This window comes from Cnephaeus nilssonii (genome assembly GCF_951640355.1).
Source record: "Cnephaeus nilssonii genome assembly, chromosome: 16".
Classification (NCBI taxonomy): domain Eukaryota; kingdom Metazoa; phylum Chordata; class Mammalia; order Chiroptera; family Vespertilionidae; genus Cnephaeus; species Cnephaeus nilssonii.
In genome coordinates this window covers 28765356-28786741 of record NC_137087.1, presented here as the reverse complement: position 1 = coordinate 28786741, position 21386 = coordinate 28765356, and the positions used below count along the sequence as shown (strand labels likewise).

Sequence of the window (21386 nt, the reverse complement as noted above, 5' to 3'; positions counted from 1 at the left end):
CAGTTAGAGAAATTCTCATTAGAAACGTATCTCTCATCCTTTAAGTAGGTAATGCCATGCAATGGGATAATCTTTGTAGCACCTTCAAAGGAATGGTGAATTAACCAGTTACAGTTAACATAAACCCAATTTAAAACAGGTGAAACAAAAAAAGAAAGAGAATTTATTGACCCATGGAATTGGAAGGGAATATTTCTTAGGGGAATTGAAAGTTTTATCTTTTTATTTCCTTCTTCTCTTTCTTCATTCCCTCCTTCCTTCCTCTGTCTTCCTGCCTTCCTCTATTTTACTATAAAATTTCTTCCCAAGTGTTAAAAGTGAATGTTTGTGTTCCCCCAAAGTTCATATGTGCAAGCCCTTGCCTCCAATGTAATGTATTTGGAGGCAAGGTTTTTGGGAGTTGATTAGGTTTAGATGAGATCATGAGGGTGGCACCCACATCATGGGTTTTGAGACCTTATAAGAAGAGAAGGAGAGACCAGATCTTATTTCTCTCCACCATGTGAGGACACATCAAGAGAGTGGCCATTTGCAACCCAATAACAGAGACCTCACCAGACATCAACCCTGCTGGTATGTTGAACTTGGAATTCCCAGCCTCTAGAACTGTGAGAAATAAATGTCTGTTACTTAAGCCATCCAGTTTATAGTATTTTTTACAACAGCCTGAGCTAAGTCACCAAACTAACCAAATACCTTTATAGTAGTAATTTGAGCATTGCTATTTTCACTCAATCACAGATGAAGTATGAAAATTAGTGAACTTTACACAGCAGAGCAATTTTTGAAAAGCTGATGCTTACAGAATATAAGTATGAGTTTGAAGTCTGGGCCTCAGGCATTAGAACTGGGGACTGCACTCAATACCTATCTCTTATCTCAGCTTATTCTACACATTGACTAATCTTATCTCCTACCACAAACGGGCCTTACCTGACTGGCAAAAACATGGCCACTGAGAGTTTGGCAACCCTACCACAAAGAAAGAATGTTTTTCCAGCCAGAAAAACCAATGTAATCCCAAGGAAGGCCTCTGATTGGCCTTGCCTAGGTCACATGGCCATTGCTGTGGTCAGAATCTTTTGTAGAAAGGGGGTTGAAAGGTTTGATATACAGATCCAATTAGCCATTACAGTCCACTGCAAGTATAAGGTTTATTCGTTCTCCCATGGTGCCTAAGTATATCACATAATTATAGGATGTGAAGAACCTTAAGTAAATCCCATTTTCTGATAACTCACTAGCTTCATACAAATGTCCACATTGCAAATTCAGGCTCTGCAGTGAGCCATAACACTTTGTCAAACCATAGACAGACTGTCAGGCCATTAGAAATCACTGTTGATGTTAAAATAGCAGAAGTTACTATAACCTTCAAAACTCTACTAACTTATATCCTTACAGATTTCTTTATATTTAAACAGAAAATGGGTATTGCTATATCTTTTTAAAATAAGACAGTGCATGATGAGTGTTTAAGCTTCCAGCTACACAATTCACTGACTTTTTAAAAAATATATATATTTTACTGCTTTTTTACAGAGAGGAAGGGAGAGAGACAGAGAGTTAGAAACATCGATGAGAGAGAAATATCGATCAGCTGCCTCCTGCACAGGGGATATGCCCGCAACCAAGGTACATGCCCTTGACCGGAATCAAACCTGGGACCCTTCAGTCCGCAGGCCAATGCTCTATACACTGAGCCAAACCAGTCAGGGATTCACTGACTTTTTAAAAAGATTTTTTACCACAGAAGTTAATATTGTGAGAGCCCAGCCATTACTACCTGATCTACCTGCCTTTTGTGTGTGGTAGGAATTAAAAAAACACCACACACACACACACACACACACACACACACACACACACCCCACAATAGAAGCAGAAGTGGCTTTTGCCCTAAGACACCATTTTTAAGCTTTACATCATACATATTTAATCATCATTATGAATTTATGAAATTTCTACCAAACTTTAAAGCAATCTGTTGATTTGGTAACTGGTTGCCTGCCCCTAAACAAAGGAAAGACTGACATTTTCACATGAAATTTGGTAGGTTTGGAGCTTTCTAGACAGCACCAGTGCTGAGTTAAAATTCACATTTCAGATTGGTAAGAATTTTAATTTAGAGTCAATGGTAGTAGAATATAGCTTAATGGTAAACATTGGACAATGGCGTGGGGAATACAAAGTCATCTGCTATTGGAAGTTTTATCTCATATTATACTTTGCTAGTTGAGAGATGTTCATGAAATTTGCTCCCTTTTTTGGCAGAAAACACACAGACTTATTGTCAAAGGTGAGATGAAGGGCTGAAGCTCAGCTCTGCCACATACTAGTTGTATGAAATGAATTAAGTCACTTCACCTTTCAGAGACCCTGAAAGGTAGTCTTAGTTACTTCACAATGCTGTTGCGAAGAGTAAATGAATATGTGAGGGTGAAAATTTTAAATGCACAAAAATGCTAGTTTCTTTCCACTCTTTAAAACTGAGAAACAAGCCACAGAAATAAAAGAAATGTGCTCAACTGTTCAAGAAAAGCATCTGCCCTGATGTTTTTATCCTATTAGAAAATCCCTCACTTGATCCAACTTCTGAATTCAATTTTTACTGCCCATTTCTTGGCTCCCTCTAAAAAAAAAACACAAAAGAATTAACTATCCCTGTTGTAGCCAATTTCTTTTCTCATATTTCTTCCCAAGCTCACTACAGTAATGCTCCCCCACTAAGAGAAGATACTCTTTTATTTATTACTAGAGGCCCGATGCACGAAGATTCGTGCAAGAATGGGCCTTTCTTCCCCTGGCTGCCGGCACCACCTTGGCTCCGACCAGAGCAGCCTTTTCGTTCCAGCCGGGAGCCGCCTTTCTGCCTTCCCACACTGCCCAGAGGCCCAGAGTGGCTGGGGTGGTGCATAATGCCTGCCCCCGGCCACTTGGCGCCTGCATATGCAAATTAACCCGCCAGCTTTGTTGGGTTAATTTGCATACTCACTCCTGATTGGCTGGTGGGCATCGCAAAGGTACGGTCAATTTGCATCTTACTCTTTTATTAGTGTAGATTATTATTTTTTAAATATATTTTATTGATTTTACAAAGAGGAAGGGAGAGGGATAGAGAGATAGAAACATCAATGATGAGAGAGAATCATTGATCAGCTGCCTCCTGCACGCCCCCTACTGGGGATTGAGCCTGCAACCCAGGCATGTGTCCTTGACCAGAATCGAACCCAGGAACCTTCAGTTTGCAGGCTGACACTCTATCCACTGAGCCAAACGGGTTAGGGCGAGAAGACACTCTTGAGATCATTAATGACGCCTCATGGCATCCTTCTCTTATCTATATATTTATCATATGTATATGACAATCTCAAACAATCCTATTGCTTTAGATACTACCAACTCTGTGCTGATGAACCCCCAATTTTTATCTCTATCTTGGCCCTCTCCCCTGAATTTTAGTTTCTTATATCCAATTGCTACTCAATATCTTTGTTGGGATGTGTGACAGACACCTCCAATTTAACAGGTTCAAAAATTAAACTCCTAATCTTCCCTTAAAAACCTGCTCCTCCCATAATCTCCCATCTCAGTCCCTGCAAATGTGATTCTTTCAGTTGATCAGGACAAAATCCTTGAGGTATCTGTATCCTTGAGTTTTCACTAAGTTATGTTACTCTAATAAAAACAAAAACATCTCAGCAGTTTACAAAACAATGTTTGTTACTTGCCCATGTTACATATCAGCAGAGGGTGGGCTATTTCATGTCTTCTTTGCTCTAGGATCCAGGCTAAAAGCGCAGCCCCCTCCTGGACATTGCCTTTCTCCTGGAAAAGGATAGAAGAGGTCCCACATGGTGGCATTTAAAGATTCTGCTAGAAAGGAGCACACCACTTACATAACTAATTCACTAGTCAGAGAAAGTCACATGTCCACGCCTGATGCCCGAGGGGTGCAAAGATAATTCTCCCAGAGGGACAGGCCAAGTGAAAAGAGTGTCAGCAAATATTTTGGTAATAATACAAGAATGGTTGACTCCTCTCTTTCACAGACCTCATAAGCAACCCATCAGAAATTCCTGTAGGTTCTATCTTCAAAATATATCCAGAATGTAACCATTTCTCACCATCTTCATTGCCACCTTCCTAGTCCAATATGCCACCATCTCGTGCCTAGAATATTGCAGTAGCTTCCAACTGGCCTTCATGCTTCTGCCTTTGCCTTCTCACTGCCTATTCTTAACACAACACCCTGGATGATTCTGCAAAATTGTAATTCAAATCATGTTATTCCTCTAATTAAAACCCTCTGATGTGTCTTCATTTCTCTCACAAAAAGTGTCAAAGTCCTTACCATGGGCAATGGTCTATAAGACTTTGCATTATCTGCCCAACATATCTCCTTTCTTTCCTGACTTTATCCCCAGACCTTCTCCTATCACCAAAACCAATCCAATCATATTGAACTTTTTGCTGTTCTTCAAGTCATAGATACATCCCAGCCTCAGGGCCTTTGCACTGGTTCATTTACTTGGAAACCTCCTTCCTTAGACAGGTGCCTGGATTGCTCCCTCCTGTCTTGAAGGTCTTACATGTGCCTTCTTAATGAGGCCTACCCTGGCCAGCCATCTCATTTAAAATTTCAGCTCTTTACCCCATGCTAATTTTTATAAATTATTAATAATATCCTCTTTATGAATCAAAGTAGGATACATCACATTTCAACTTTATGTAATTTACTTATTCTATTGTCACACCCCACTAAAATGTACGCTTCTCAACAGCAGGAATCTTTCATTCTCTGATGCATCTAGAGGCATCTAGCCCCTTAGAGACATCTAGATAGAGTCTAACTAGAACACTATGAGTAATTCAATATTTTTAAAATGAAAGAAGGAACCTTGCATAATTTTCTTACTCTGCCTCATCAATTTCCTTCCCTAATAATGGAAGTCTACCTCGTCCATCACTTAGATATTCCAATTAAGTATCTATAGCTGACATCAAAATTTGTTTTTAATACCTCATGAATTTCCCAAAAGAAAAATAAGAATTGGATAAACTAAAATTGAGATTCATTTTTGCCAAGTGAAAAAAAATCTTGCCATTTCTCTAATTGCATTATAAAAGTAATATTAACATAGAAAACACTTGTTTTCTTTTGTTGTTGTTTTAGATAGGGGTGAGGAATGGGTGGGTGGAAGAGGTGGAAGCAAATATTTTGAACCAAAGCTTAAGTCTTAGAGACTTTTAAAAAGAAGCCCCAAAAGAATTAATCTAGAAAGAGTGATTCTTAATGATAATCATTTGTGAAAGCAACAGTAGATATGTACAAAATAAATAGTTCAGGAAAAAATGATAAAGAAAAGTATTTCCAGATAATGTTGCTATTTTTTTTTATTTTTTGAATAAGACCTTATAGTTAAACTGATATATTTTTTCAGTTCTGCAGTCCCCTTGGATGAAAACCAATTTCTTTGATTATTGGCTCCTTTTTAATATTTTCAAAATAGACTGAGCTGATCTCTCCCTGCTATTTCACATGCCATCATTGATAAAGTCTCAACCAGTAATAGAAGTGAAAATAATTAGTAACAGAAGTGAAAATAATTAACCAGAGTGGTATAAGCATTAAAATGAAAAGTGACAGGTAGAATTAGTCCAAGAAAAAGAAGATGTAGCAGTAGCCACATTGGCTCTGCATATAATAAACAAGTCTCATGAACAGATTACTGAAATTGATTCAGACCAAATGAATGTCTCCTTTTATAATCAGAAATCAATAACATGAAAATATTCCAATGGAGATGGGGGTGGGGACTATTAGGCAAAATGTACCTAGTCATCAAAATGAATAGTGATCATATCACTAAAAATCTATAATGGCGGAAAGGACTAATTGTTCATTCATAATTCTAGGTCTTTCTTTGAGAACACATACAGTTCTTCCTGGGAAGTGCCTGCCCAGCCAGGGATTACACTGCCAGAACTTCCTGCATCCAGGTGGCACCATATGACAAGGTGTCATCAATGGAATGGAAATAGAAAGGATGAATGCCACCTCTGAGCCATGTGATTAGGAAGCAAGTATCTTCCATGCTCTTGTCCCTTCTGCTACCTTGAAGCAGACTCACAGGCCCTAGCAGATGGGCAGCTACAGATGGGAGGTGCCTGGGTTTGTGAATCACCATGAGGGGAACCCCTAAAGACTGAGAACTCAGTTGGACTGTTATCCTTTTTAAAAATTCAATTTGGTAAAAAAAAGTCATGAATAGGTTCCTTTGAGGCATTATATTTAACAAAAAAAAGTGGAAATAAACCTTAATAGCAAGATAATTAAGTAAATGATGATACATTTTCTTAAGACTGGTGATTATGTATTAAATCTGAAAATAATTCTATAAAATACACCTTAGAGGTGGTAAAATGAAATTGTTGTTAGAGAGGTGGTGTTGTAGATGACTCATAGATAGATAGAAGATAGATAGATAGATAGATAGATAGATAGATAGATAGACAGATAGATAAAAGTAGATATGGGGAGGAAAGAAGCATGGGGTGGGGTAGAAAGCAAATTATCAAAATGGGAAAATCACTAAAATCCTGAACTTAAGGAAAAGAATCATGTATTCTGAACCCATAGCCATGTAAGGGGAGGGGGAAGGGGAGCACGCACAATGTTATTCTGTCTGGGGAGGTTTCAGGTTAAGAGCAAAGGAGCTCAGGTTTTCACCATTTACACTTTAGTGGCATAGAAACGAGTACACTTTTCCCTAAATGTACCTTCCTTCATTGGATACATTTTATTCTCTTTCCTTCAAAAAGGTAAGCTCCTTGGGAGCAGGACCATGGCTTATTGCCTCTGCATCCATACAAATGCTAGCACACAGTAGGCTCTCCACTCATTTAGCCATTAACCTACAAATATTTGTGTGCCTGCTATGTGCTAGGCCTTTTTCTAGGCACGAGGACAGGGCAGTGAACAAAGTCACTCTCCTCCTGCAGCTCACCTTTGGGTTGGTGTTATCTGCTTTCCTTCTCACTGACACAGAATCCATCTGGGCTTTTAAAAAATCACTAAAATACTTTTAAACTAGCTTTAAGGAGTTTCACCACTACACACCCACTAGGATGGCTATAATAAAAAGAAAAGACAGATAATAACAAGTGTTGGAGAGAATGTGGAAAAACTGGAACCCTCAAACACTGCTGGTGAGAATGTAAAATGGTGTAGCCACTTTGGAAAAAAGCCTTACAGTTCCTCAAAAGGTAAAACATAGGGTTACCACATGATGCAGCAATTTCATTCCTAGGTATATACCCAAGAGAAATGAAAATATGTCTACTCAAAGACTTGTACATGAATATTCACAGTAGATTTAGCCATAATAGCCCAAAATGAAAACAACTCAAATGTTCAATAATAGATGAATAAACAAATTATAGCACAGCCACACAATGGAATATTATATAGCCATTAAAACAAATGAAGTACTGATACAACTATGACATAATTGAAAACTTGAAAACACTGTTAAGTGAAAGAAGCTAGTCACAAGGGACCACATATTGTATGACTGCATTTATACCAAACACCCAGAATAGGCAAATCTATAGAAACAGAAGGTGGATTAGTGCTTGCTCAGGGGCAGGGGTGAGTTGGGGACTGAAGAGAGGAGCTCTGCTAAGGGCAGTGGAGTTTCCTTTTGGGATAATGAAAATGTTCTAAAATTGATTGTGGTTCTAATGTACAACTCTTGTAGATATACAAAAAAAAAAACACATACTGATGTATACCATTTAAATGAAGAAACTGTATGGTATGTGAAGTATATCTTAATACAGCTATTTTTTTAAAAAAGGAGGAGGGGAGTAGAGAAAGAGGATGAGGAGGAAGAAACCTAAAGAAAGAAATGGCTTTCAATGCATAAACATGTTTGGTTTGGAGGTTGGGTATTTGGAGCCACCACGGAAGGTTCTAGATGAAGCCTGGCAATTATTTTAAGGATATGAAGCATCTTTCAACACAGCTCAGTTGTGTTTGCAAGAGAATGATTCATCATCACTTTTAAATCTTTTTAAAAATTGGCATCCTATGACAACAAACTATCTTTTTTTCTAATGGTAGGGGCATTGAAAAAGTTACAATCCCTTTTTTCAGTGGAAATACAATTTTCAAAGTGGCACAGCTGGAAGACATCAATTGACTGAGAAGGTTTCTGCTTTCCTGACACTGTTAGCAACAGTGAGTCAGACAGAAAGCAGAGAGATCTGTCTTTCTGTCCAGCTGGACTACACTCCTTAAATAATAGATGAGAAGAGCAATTATGCTGGACTTCTCTCGATATAAGCCTTAAAGTAAAATAATAAAAAACTCCTTTGCATATTGTAATATGAATATTCTGTAATATGTGAATTTTATTTGCTCAGTGTTTGAGCAAATTGGTCTCTATTATAAAAGTGACAATGAATACATGACTTTGATTATTTGCAGCATTCTAAAATTAACCCACTAGCTGAATTATTATGATGACGGTCAGACCAGCCCGGAAAGCTGACCAGGATTTATATCCTGACTACATGCAATTCCCAAATAAAAGGGAGGGAGGAGCTGTGGCCTGTGGCCTCCTGGGGGCTCTGTTCAAGGCCTGGCATGGCCACAGCTTTCTAGCTGGCTCTGAAGAGTCTTCTGTTTCATGCCCTGGGGTATGCCAGGCTGTGGACTACTGTGTTCCATCACCATGCATGCTATCTGATGGCAGCAAGCCCTTGTAATGTTTACTTTTTAGTTTTGTTGATAATAACGAACACCGTTTCCATGTTTCATTCTGACAGGGCCTTCCTCTGGGTCCCGGGTCTGTGTCTGTTGATTCAGATTTCCACATCACTTGCAAAGAGCACAAAAATCTCTTTTCAAAAACAAGGCTGTCTAGGCCATCAGGTGAATTCATTCAAACAGCTCCCCGGTTTTCACAATTTATTTAAATAAAGATTTCTATATTTTCATCTCTTAATTCTAAGGAATCAAACCTCACTCTTGAGACATTCCTATGTAAATCATGGCAGACAGCATTGTTGGTAATTAGAAAGGCTAGAGAATTGACACACCTGAGTGAGCCTGGGGCGAGCTGCAGATCACTGTCCTCTCTGTGTGCCCGACCCACTGTGTCCTCTCAGGTAAGGTTCTCATCCTCTCTGCTGTCATAAAATGAAGGGATTAAACTAAATGTTCTCAAAGGTCCTTTCTGACGCTAAATCATTTTTCTTTTAACTCAACTAAAACTGGCCTCTATAGAACTCAATTAATTCTGTTTCTCATTAAGTGGCAAAATTATTATTATGTGAGAAACTAGCTCTTGGTTCTCATTCAAGGGAAACAATCAAAATTCATAGCAAATGGCATTTGATTTATCTATTTGTATTCAGGATGTTGGCTTTAATTTGAAAATCATTTCCCAAAATGCAAAATGAAAGAATTTAAAATGACAAGCAGACAAAGATTCCTAGCCAAGTGACTGCCTCAGCAGAATTTTGATTTCTAGATTTTACCCTGAAGTTGTGTTCTGGAAAATCTGATTGAATCAATATGTCTTTTATGGCCAGACTATGTCCTCTGGCTTCATCTATCATCTGCTCTAGAAAAAGCCATTAAGCCAGTAAAAAGAAGTTGTGGGAGGTTTTACTGCAGAGAATGAGTATTTTTCAATTCAAACACTGGCCCTACTGGAGAAGTTTGAATGTAGCAGTTTCAGAAATCAAAGTCAAATCACCTTAACGATCAGCAGGATAAGTTGTGGCCCTGTGCCTGAGAATTGGTCTCATGAAGACACTACCAATAAAACCTCTCTCTCCCTGGCCCTCACCTAACCTCAGACTACAACAGGAAATATCTCCTTTAGATCAGCAAGCATCTTATTTTAAAACATAAATATTGGCCCTGGCCAGGTAGCTCAGTAGGTCAGAGATTGTCCTGATACATCAAGGTTGTGGGTTTGATCCCTGGTTAGGGCACATACACTCCGCAACCAATAAATGTATAAAGAAGTGGAAAAACATCATAGCAGCACAATTTGCAATAGCTAAGATTTAGAAACAGCCCAAGTGCCCATCAGCATATGAGTGGATAAAAAAGCTGTGGTACATTTACACAATGGAATACTATGCAGATGTAAAAAAGAAAGACCTCTCACCATTTGCAACAGCATGGATAGACCTGGAGAGTATTATGCTAGGAGAAATAACCCAGTCAGAGAAGGATAAGTATCACATGATATAACTCATATGTGGAATCTAATGAACAAAATAAAATGATGAGCAAAATAGATTCAGAAACATAGAAGCATGGAACAGACTGATGAATATGCATATATGCATAGCCCATGGACACAGACAATAGAGTGGTGAAGGCCTGGGAGGGGCAGGTGTGGAATGGAGGAATTATTGGGAAAAACAAACAAAGGGAACATCTGTAATATTTTCAACAATAAATATAAATTTTTTAAAAGAAGTGAAACAACAAATTGATGTTTCTCTCCACTGCCCCCCCCCAAAAAAAACTTAATAAAAATAAACAGATAAATAACAACACAAATTTTCTGCTAGGATGACAGAGAAGAAAATGAGAGCAGGGGAAGGAAGTGCAGGGCATTGCAGGGAGCAGGGCTGGGCATCTGGACAAGTCCCCCAAGGACACCAAACAGCAGGAAAGAAAATAAGTCCTGAGATAAACCTTCCACATTTGGGTTTCATTTCTTTCTCAACAATCTTGACATTTGGTTTTTATTTCAAGCCATCCTCTATACTTCGGGGAAGCAGGCAAAGTATAAAATAGAACTATTAACTAAGGGTTGGTTCTGGCTGAAGCACAAAGATTGCTGCTCTTTTTTATGTTGAAATGAAAAGCCTTCATCCTTCCTTATTTGACAAGGTTCTGTAGCTACAAAAGCCTATTAAGGCTGAAACTTTGAAGATAATTTCTTCTCCACCTTCCTAGGAGACATGCCTCTAAACAAGTGAGCGCAATAGTCCTTTTCTCAGTGAAGGTACCATCTGTCCAGATTCCGCCTCGGGAAGACCTAGATGTAAGCAGTGAAACAGGAGGCTTAGTCCTTCAATGTAGGAACCACGTGAGCCCCACACAACATGAGGCCCCACTCTGGGCAGAGAGGCTCCAGGTACCCTGGGGATCCTGCAGAATGAAGAGTGGCCTCAGCACACTGGTTTTCTCCCCTTTCAGAGATGCTTCTCTTGGGGGAGTCATTGCTCAAGCCCATTAAGCAGACAGAAACCTTAGCCATGTTGTAACCAGTCACTATACCCAAACTAAATGTTCTCCAAGGTCCTTTCTGACGCTAAATCAGGGTCGCCCACCTCCCACTCTCCTGCAGGACAAGTAGTGCCTCACAAGGAACAGCTTTTGATTTGGAGGAGAAATCAGCATGTGAGATGACTGGGTGGCATGGAGACAATCAACAGCACAGCCTCGCCTCACAGCTTCCCTGTGGATGCTCCAAGCCTTTGGTATGAGGCAGCATCCAGTACAAACCCCAGCGTGTGAACTGTACTTTATGTTCAGACCAATTCACCTTCTTCATGAAGCCTTAACCCGATCTCTGAAATCTGCATTCATCTCAATGTGGCTGCCTTCCTTCAACTTCTTAGACTTGGGGTATACATCTTACCTACCAATTCCAGCTGTTTAGTGTGGCTCTTTGGGGGACCGAGTGGGAGAACATCCCCAGCCAGCGGGGGGCTTAGTAGGAAAGAGTGCCATGGCTGAGTGGTGGACTGTCTGTCCTGAGAGCTATAGTCTTACCACATTTCTTGGCAGTGTGCTGCTTACATTCTTGTTTTCCTCCCCTTCCCAGTGGGGAGATGAAGGACCTCAGGCCAGATTCTGCTTCTCCTGAATCCCACCCCCCGTCACCCCCCAGCACCCAGCACAGTGCTAGATACATTCATTTACTCAGCTTGAACTCTAGAGCAGTGGGGCAGAGACAGCAGGGCCGTCATGTGAGTTTGAGGCCGTATTCTTAGGGTAGGCTAAAAAAAAAAAAAGATCCAATAGCAGGATAGAGCATAGATGTTTAGCCTCACTTTCTGTAGGTTTCACTGCGTCTTTTGGAAGCTTTGGAGTCCAGAAACCAATACACTTCCATAAGAAATTAGCATTTTCATATAGCTAATCAGAGATCTAGGTTGTTCCATCTAGATTTGATTAAAAATAAAGTTAGAAAAAGATTGAAAATGACTTTCAGATTTTATTCCAGCTAGAGTAACACATCGCTTTAATATTTGTTCTCAGATACAACAGTACTATGACATTCTACTAGACCTGGCAAATTTTTCCTAGGAGGCAGAAAGGGCTGAAATATGCAGACACTTTCCCACATACATAATCATTGCCTTCTCAGTTCTTTAGTTAACAGGGAAAAAAGATTAACTTCAAATTCCTTGTTTATAGAAGGATAGAAATAGAGACCACATCTGTTTAATTTCCTTTGTGCTTTCTCTGTCATTTATGTAACTTTTCTTTCATGGCCTCAAAGCCCAAGCATCAGAATTACAGTTAGATATAAGTTACATAATAAAGGCTCAGTTTATTTTTTTGTGATATCCACAGATAAGATATTATGAAACCTGTCTGGTTCCTTCTTATGGTCCTCAATAACTTTTTAATGGTGCTAAATCTCAAATATGCTGGAATATTAAGATTTTATTGGATCAAAATTTATGGCTGTTTTCTCAAATCTTCTGTAAGCATTAATACTGGGCTGTGAATACACAGAGGTGAGACACTATGCTTGACCATGTTCTCCCAGGGTAGTTCCCACTCTAGAAGTAGTTTTTTATATAGTCCTACCAAGCTCTCTTTCTCAGGCTGGTCAGCTTGGTTCACCTTTGTACCCATCAAGGAAGGTCACATCTTTTAACCACATGTTTCTCTAAGATAGTGAAATCCTAGAGGTAGGAGATACTGATCAGTTACCCGGGAGCTTCTACATCTACTTCTATTGGTTTGCACCATATGAAACTGCCAATATCTGATGGCTTATAATCTTCATAGGGTTCAACTTAAAACTTCCAATGTTCAAGGACACTTGAGGAGACACTTAGGTTTTGCTATTTGGACTTCTTTTCATTTGCAGTTTTTCTGCTTCATTTGTAACTAGAGAAAGCCAGTTAGTTCCTAATGTGGGATTCAAGACTTGATGATATATTTTCTAAATAAAGATAAGTCTTTTTTCAGACTCAAGCAATAGTTCAAATCTCTCTAAAAATAAACACAAGACAGTTATTTTATAAATAGATGAGGAAGTAACTAGTACGTAAAATAACCCCTAGATGGTATAATTTGAAGAAAGGATGGACTTGATATTGAATATCTAGTCAATCAAGACTTAATTTTACATTGTCCTTAAAATGTTTTAATCATCATATTTAACCCAAAACAGCATCACACAAGAAAAAATAATGCAACATATGTTGTATACAGTCATACATACAACAAATAGCAGATTAATTTCCTAGCTCTGCCCACTGAGAGCTTAGAAGAGTAACACCCAGTAGCAATGAGTTCATTCAGTACCTAAATTTTGGTTTCCAAATATCATCATCCAATAAAAAGAGCTGGAAATTGTCGGAGAACAGCTGGCTATAGGTCTAGATCAGGAACAATGTAAAAATGAACCTGGAACATTTTGCAATATCAGAAATAAGGAAGTGTTCACAGAAGTGAATGAGTATATCATGAAAGACACAGGAGCTCCCAACAGCAAAGCTTGCATAATTTGAACAGAATGAAAATGATAATATTAGGTAAGAACATAAATAATAAAAAATCATTTTAGTACTAATATTAATAAATAACTGCATAAGTAAATAAGTGGGGGAAGAAAGAATCACTGTAGTTTACAGAAAATTCCTACTAATAAATATGGAAAATATGAGGAAAATAGGATATTATGATTAGAATAGCACAGTCATCATTGCTGCAGACTCAATCCATCAACAGATACTAAAATTAGTAGGAAAAAGTTCAAAAAGAAACAGGGTATTTGCATAATCTCAATGTATCTCCTTCAAAATAAATATTTATTAATTATAAAGGAGAACATAGTAACTCTACAGTGGAGAAATCTAACAGATGCCACCTAAGCCGGTCGTCAAGGTTACCATCAGCAGGAACAAGAATTATGGACATCATGTACCCGTTTGGGAGATGATCCACTGAGAAGGGCACATCGCTTGTGTGGTACCCTTCCCAAAGCAAAAATTTCAATCTACTCAAGAGAAAGCATCACATTCTCAGATCAAAAGACTTCCTATAAAACATCTGACCAGAATTCTTCAAAACTGTCAAGGTCATGAAAGACAAGAAAAAAACAGAGAAACAGATTCAAGAAGAGACAATTAAAAGCAGTGTGTATGCTGAGTAAGATCATAGAACAGGAAAACAGGACATCAGTGATAAGATGATGAGATCCAACTGAAGTCTAAAATATTGTCAATGGGGTTTTATCAATATTAATTTCTTAGGTTTGATCACTGTTATATGGCTACACAAGATGTTAATTTAACACTCAGAAAAACTGAAGGAAAGGCATTTGAGAACTCTGTACTATATTTTCAAATCTTCTACATGTTTAAACTTAGATTTAATAGCCAAAAAATACAATTTAAAATATATTTAAAAAATGCATACTACAGTGGTACAAAATCTATAAAAGATGTCCCCAAAGTTCCATTCAAGTCTGAGTAGTGTCATTATTTTGCTATGTTCCTTTGACAAGTCACTTCCCTTCCCTGAGTCTCGGTTTTCTCTCTCAAAATGAAGGAGACTAGTTGGTCTTTAAGATCCTTCAATTAATTCTAAGAGTCTTGTTCATTGTTTTATGAGATGAAAATGTTGCCAATGCTCTCTACCTACTAGATAATAACTTTGATTTTCCTTACAAAGAAACAAGTGGTCATTGTAGAGAAATTGAGAAATTCACGAAATCAAAGCATAGCTATTATTTTGTAAAATTTTTCCCCAGTTCTTTGTGATGTGTGCCTATGTGTGTGGTGGTATAATTTTTATGAAATGGGATCACAGAATACATAATATTTTTTCTGCTTCTAAAAACTCCCCCCCCATTTTATTGAAAATGGGAATGACATATAAGTAACTTCGCATATTTATAGTGTATAAGTTTTCATAATTTTTTTACACCAGTAAACTATAACCACAATTAATGCAATTAACATCCATTCCAAAGAGTTTCCTTGTTCCTCTTTGTAGTCCCTTCCACTGACCCTCAATGCCTTTCCTTTTAGCCACCTCTCCACTGCTTTGTGAGGCGACCACTGATCTCTTGCAATTACTTGGCATTTTCCAACATTTTACATAAATGGAAACACAAACTTTCATCTGGCTTCTTCACTTAGCATAAGTATTTTGACATTTACCTATGTTGCTATCTCTATCAAGAGTTCATTCCTTGTCAGTTCATTCCTGAGCAGTATTCCATATGTGGCTGGAACACAATTTGCTCATCCATTCACCTGCTGATGGACATTACAGCAGTTTGCAGTTTGGAGCTGTTGTGATGAGAACTGATATGAATATTCAAGCACAAGCCTTTGGACATATCCTTTCTTTTCTCTTGGATAAAATACCTAACAGTGGAAGGCTAAGTCATATCATAGGTGTATATTTAACTTGTAAACTGCTAACCAGTTTTCTAAAGTGATTAAACATTTTATATTACCATAGCAGTGCATGAAACTTCCAATTGCTTCATGTCCTCAGCAACAATTGGTATGTCTGCCACTTTAATTTTGGACATTTAGTAGAGTGTAGGAGCATCTTATTATAGATTTAACTTGCATGTCCTTAAAAACTAACATTGGTAAGCCTCTTTTCGTGTGCTTATTTGCCATTATTTTATCTTCTTTGATTAAAAGTCTGTTTAAATCTTGACCATTTTTAACTGGGTTTTTTCATTTTTTATTTTTGAATTGTAAGAGATCTTTACATATTCAAGGTACACATCCTTGGTTAGATACATGTTTTACAAATACTTTCTCCCAGTCTGTGGTTTGTCTTTTCATTTTCTTAACATTGTCTTTGAAGAGAATTTTAAAATTTTGATAAAATCCATTGCATAGATTTTTCTATTAGAGTTCATGTTTTTTTGGATCATATTTAAATATTTGCAAGCCCAAGATCACTATGATTTTGTCCTATGATTTCTTCTGTAAATTTTGCGGTTTTAGGCTTGACATTTGCGTCTATGATCAATTTTAAGTCATTCTTATATTTGCATCATATGTGTTTTTTTTTGGCACATGAATATCTACTTTCCATTTCACTTCTTGAATCATTCTTTTCTTAATTTGACTGTCATGGCACCATTATAAAAAGTCAGTTTTTATGTATTGACTAGAGGCCCAGTGAACAACATTCGTGCACTGGGGGTGGGGGGTCCCTTAGCCTGGCCTGTGCCCTCTCACAGTCTGGGACCCCTCGGGGGCTGTCCGCCTGCCGGAGTGGGCCTAAGTTGGCAGGTGGACATCCCCCAAGGGGTCCTTAGCACTGCCATGGAGGTGGGAGAGGCTCCCGCCACCACCATTTCACTCGCCAGATATGAGCCTGGCTTCTGGCTCAGTGGCACTCCCCCTGTGGGAGCGCAATAACCACCAGGGGGCAGCTCCTATGTTAAGCGTCTTCCCCCTGGTGGTCAGTGTGCATAATAGCGACTGGTCGTTCTGCTGTTCAGTCGATTTGCATATTAGCCATTTATTATATAGGATTATTTCCATACTCTCTATTTTGTTCCATTGATCTATTTGTTTACCACAACAAAATACCACACTGTCTTGATTATGGTAGCTATATAGTAAGTATTAAAATTAGATAGTGTTAGCCATTCAATGTTGTTCTTATTTGTAATTTGTTTTGACTATTTGAGGCCTTTTGTACCTCTACATAAATTTTAAAATCAGTTTGTCAGCATCTACAAAAAAGCCATCCAAGATTTAAATTTGAATGTTCAATCAATAGATCACTTTGGAGAGAATTTACTTCCTAACAATATTGAGTCTTTCAATATATGAATATACTAGTGGCCCGGTGCACGAAATTCGTGCACATTAAAAGGGGATTAATTAGCCCTACCTGGTTTGGCTCAATAATCTTTGTGATGGTGTGATGGTCAATTTGCATATTCCCTCTTTATTAGATAGGGTCCCCCCCTCCCCCAAATAATTCGGTCTTCTTTAATTTCTCTCAGCAATGTTTGCAGTTTTTATTGTGTAAGTCTTGTACATCTTTTGTCAAATTAATTCCTATTTTTTGTTATCAGTATAAATATTTTCATTGTTCACTGCTAGTATATAGAAATATGTTAACTTTTGCATATTGACCTTACATCTTACAACCTTGATAAGTTAATTTATTGTGGCAGCTTTTTGGTAGATTTCATAGAATTGTCTACATAGATAATCATGTCACCTGCAAGTATAAAATAGCCTTACTTCTTCTTTTTCAATGTGTTTGCCTTTACTTTCTAAGCATCTTTCCAAGCAACACAACCAGTCAGTTAATAAGAGACTTATCCTCTTTCTCCCTCCTCTCTGTTCCAACACAGTGAAGGAGTTAAAACCCAGAAAAGGAAAATAGGAGGCTAAATTAGCTTATTCTGTTCCCCAATGTGAGGGATGCAGAATAAAAGATCAAATCATATTCCTACCTCTCTCCCCACACACATATACACACTATAGTCACTATGATAAGGAACTGTGATAAGGGAAAATTTTGAATAAGATATAAGATTTGAATTTTAAACAAATCAGACTTCTAATAACCAGTGATCAGGAAATTATGATTTTTTTCCTAAGATGCCATTAATGGATCTGCTATCCAGGAGGTAAAGGAGATTTAATGTAAGTCAATGGGGGCTGTAACAACAGAATAAACAGGTATCTATTAAATTAGTTGATGATTAAATATAAATAATGAATTTATCTAGATCAGTGGTCGGCAAACCGCGGCTCGCGAGCCACATGCGGCTCTTTGGCCCCTTGGGTGTTCTAATGCCACTTCTTCAAAATAGACTCACCCAGGCCAAAAACCGACTTCTGCGCATGGGCCACGAAGTTTCAATTGCACTGTACGTGCGTGCCTGCACGTGGTATTTTGTGGGAGAGCCACACTCAAGGGGCCAAAGAGCCACATGTGGCTCGCGAGCCACGGTTTGCCGACCACTGATCTAGATCAAGCCTGTTAGAAGACCTTCCTATTTGATGTTAGAACATTAAGAGTGTTCTATCAGATCCCATGACCTGAGACCCTTTAAAATGGGTGAGAGGAAGCACCTGCAAGCTCTTCAAGCAAGTGGTCCTACAGGAGAAGATTCATTTAAAATGCATTTGTTGGGCCTCCATCTCCTTGAGAGTAAAGTGAAAAAGATTGGACTAAATACCTCTTGATCTTCTTAGCTCCACTATTTTTTGCTTTTCCAAAATGAGTGATTCATATTTCCCTCTTGCTTCTAAATATTTGGGATTTATCTCAAAAAGAATCATCTATTCTTCAAATACCGCATGCCTGTACATGACTAGAAATGTCCATATACACCGCTCCCTTGGCCTAGAGTCCTTTTTTCTCCCTTTCCACCTGGAAAACACCCCCTTCATCCTTTAAGATCAGCTTCTGTGAATATCCCTCTCTCACTCCCCAGGTGGAAATGGCTGCCTGCCTTTCTCTGACTCCCAGTGCACTCAGTTTATTCCTCCGTGGCAAAGATTTAGAACAGATTGACTTGTGTCTGCTGTCTTCTCCCTAAACCATCTCTAATGCCAGTGATCTTGATCCGGCATCTAGAAGGGTTCAGGAATCTGAAGAAGGGGCTGTGCGTAAATTAAATAAGAGTCCAGAGAGGAACCATAATTTTGAAAGGCATATGGGGTGGGGTGGGGCAGAGGAGCTTGGCTGAAGAAATCAAGTTCTCCTTGTCTCAGGACCCCTTGCTTTTTATTAACACAAATTGTCCTAAGGCAAGGTGGAGATATATACTTCAAAGGCCAGGGTTAGTCTAGAGAGTCCATTGTCAGATTGGGGAATTGCCTTCGGCTGTTCAGGTGTTTGGCCAACAGGAGGCAGTAACATGTAGATTAAGATGCCTTGAGCTGTCTGACAGCAAGCAATCATCCTTTTCAAGTTTGGGGAAATGCCTTTAGCCATTCCAGCAGGCGATAACATATGTGACTCAGCCCTTGTTGAGTCCCCAAGTTCCATCAACCTTTCTATGAAACTCTTGCAATTATGACATGCTGGAATTGGCTTCCGGCACATCTCTCCTTTAAGGAGAAAACCCAGCTTTTAGTCAGTTTCCAATCATGTCTTCTTTATACAAAACTTGGATAATGGAAGAACAAGAAAAATGAAAACTATCAGAGAGGCTTAGCCACTCTAACACACAAGTGAGCCTAAGGGACTGGACAGCAACAGGGAAGACTGCATGGGATAAGTTCATGACCTAGTTTAGTGGAGCTGACAGTGAGAGGGGAGAGCTCTGAACACATGGTGCTGGAATAACACAAAAATGGTACCTTTGTGCTACTAAAGCTACTGCAGGTGCGAGTTATATGGGGAGGGGAGGAAGCAGATGTTTAGTTATAGTGTATAAATGGGATTGCTTTTGGCATTCTTATAGAACATAGAGTTTAAATTGTTTTTCAGTCACTCTACAGGAAAGCTATTGTGTCTTTGAACATGACCATGTAGTGAGGCTAGGGCTTTATGCAGTGACATCTGTCATAAGTCTCAGCAACTTATAATTATATCTTCATGTCTGTTTTCTCCTGTCACTCTCCCCCACACCCCACCTCAAGAGCAAGCACTGTGTCTTATATGTTTGTTTCTCCTGCTCCTATAAATGAATGATTTACTTAAAGAAGATTGTTTCTTGAGCCCTACACAGTCCTTTGATGGGTTCTAGAGGCATACAAATGAATATATATGGAAGGTTTAAAAGCGCTGGGGTCCAACAGGTTTGGATTCTAGTCCCAGCTCTGCTACCCACTTGCTGTGGAACCTTGCAGTCTCCAAATGCCAGTTCCTTACCTGTGAAATGGACACCACTGTACCTGCTACATCCAGTTATTAGGATGATGAAGTGAGATTATACATGTTAAATACTAAGTAGTGCCCAACACAAACATATATATTGTATTATATGTAAATAAACACAGCATATCTAAATATATTCAAACATACAGACATAGTACTCAGTTTTCATTCTGAACCTTCTCTTAGAAATATACTTATTTATTCAGTATGTATATATTAAATCTGGCATTTTCTTAAAAAAGGAAAAAGTACATCAACAGTAACTCTCTCACAATTATTACATGTTTAATTGACTGAAAGAGAGCATTGGGCACATGAAGCCTGAATGTATACAACATTTCAAACTAGTAATCTAACTCATTTTGCATCATACACGTATCTGTCAGGCAAAGGTTAATAGAGAGTTTATGAAATTCTGAATGCAATTAAGTCTCATAGGAATCTCAGTTGGAGGCCAGGCCAGTTTCCATGGCAACGAAAGGGCTCAGGCAAGAAGTGGGGGAAGGGGAGTTAATTTAAAGGCAAGATAAGCACATAAATATAGCTCTTGTCTACCTTTTCTTCTGAGCTCCAACAGCAATCCTTGCTGCATTTAAATTATTATACAAAGGAAAGTATAAATCAGATTGGATTTTCACTTCCTAGAATTAAATACATTTGTGCAAAATGTTTAAAGGTGGTTCTGGTTTTAAAATATATATCACTTCTCTGGATATCCAGTTTAAGAAGTGTGTCAGGTATGAGTGTCAAATTCTTCAGGAAAAATAGGAGATGAGGTGATGAGAACAGAACAAGACGCCCAGGATGATTGGAGTATCCTGTGAATAACCTCATCAACACCAGCTAATTAGGTCTTACTCATGATCTCAGAAGTTGCAATCAGTCCAAAGAGAGAGAATGTGGTCACAAGCAGATTTGGTTTTCGTGTCATGCATTTCACATCATTGAATTAAAGAAGACTTTAGTGATAACCTAGTCAAAAACTAATTTTATCACCAAAAACACTCACCTTGAGAAATTAACTTAGCTGCCTAATTTAGTTGAGGATGCTAAATACCAGCACAGCCATGACATACAGCTCACTCTGCATTCTCTACACCACTTTCTTTACTTCTTTCTTATGTGCAAAATTTAGAAACTTTCTTGACCATTTCCCTTCCCAAGTGCTTTCCAACTGTTGAATTCTCTGATCTCTAGATTATTTCAGATGACCTGATGTGTCTTGTAAAACCAGATGAATCTTATTTTGATCCACCTAAAATCTTAATCT

At 38.4% G+C, this 21386-nt stretch overlaps 1 protein-coding gene across 1 annotated transcript in view; it reads right to left on the bottom strand.

Moving 5' to 3' along the window:
- Window positions 1–21386, bottom strand: part of FAM13C (family with sequence similarity 13 member C) — a 277891-nt gene that overhangs the window by 232118 nt on the left and 24387 nt on the right. The window lies entirely within an intron of this gene.